Raw genomic sequence first — 931 nt, forward strand, 5'->3', positions numbered from 1 at the left:
GAACGTTAGTTTTGGTTTGGTTCGAAACTAACCTTTGAGAACCAAAAACTAACGTTCCCTAACGTTCTCTAAACGTTCTGTGTTAGTGGGGAAGGTACTTTTCCGAGCTAGATACATATTGAGACAGCTGTAACAAACAAGTGTATCCAGAATAAGGTTTGATTACCATGATATGTATGCAAAAGTAGTTCCCAGAAATGATGTGTGATTAACTAACAGAAGTATTCTCAGAAGTAATGTTGGATCAACTGAATGACATGTATCTTTTTAACAGGGTTGATTAACTGAACAAAGTATTTTAATACAAGGGTTGATTAACTGAACAAAATGTATTGTCTAATAATAATTTTGAGGCCTAGAGAGCGCCCAAAGAACTGTTTAACTAAATGCTAAGATTAATTATTAAGAGACAAAATGTGGAGGTTGATAGAGCTGTGAAAAAGGGAACTAGACAAGTTCAGCTTGTTAAGAAATCAAACGGTGAACAACAGCTTGCCGAGAAGTCATGTTTTGGCAATAGCTTGCTGGAAAATCACGAGTGGGCAGTAGGATGCGTAGTCATCGGAAGGAGCAAATAAGGTTTTGTGTCAAACAGTATAAAGTATAAAGCCTCGACCAAGAAAAGAGTTGGACTGGACATCAAAACAGCAAAGAAAACTTCAGAAAACTTCTTCAGTGGAAATGCGAGACCAAAGCCACAGAGGATAGCCCAACCGGCTGAAGGAGTCATTGGACTCTGACTGTTTCTTCGGTTCAACTGCCTCGATGGCTGTGGATTTATAAGACATTTTGAAGACTTTGTACAAGGTTTCGAGATTCTAACGTATTGCACAGCCAACGCAGAAGGAAAGGGCGCGGTCCCCCCGGCCAAGGTGACACGCTCCTCTCACCGCTCTACAGAAAAGAAGATTGCCAAATTATCCATGCTCAA

Source organism: Etheostoma spectabile, chromosome 23 (genome assembly GCF_008692095.1).
Source record: "Etheostoma spectabile isolate EspeVRDwgs_2016 chromosome 23, UIUC_Espe_1.0, whole genome shotgun sequence".
NCBI classification, from domain to species: domain Eukaryota; kingdom Metazoa; phylum Chordata; class Actinopteri; order Perciformes; family Percidae; genus Etheostoma; species Etheostoma spectabile.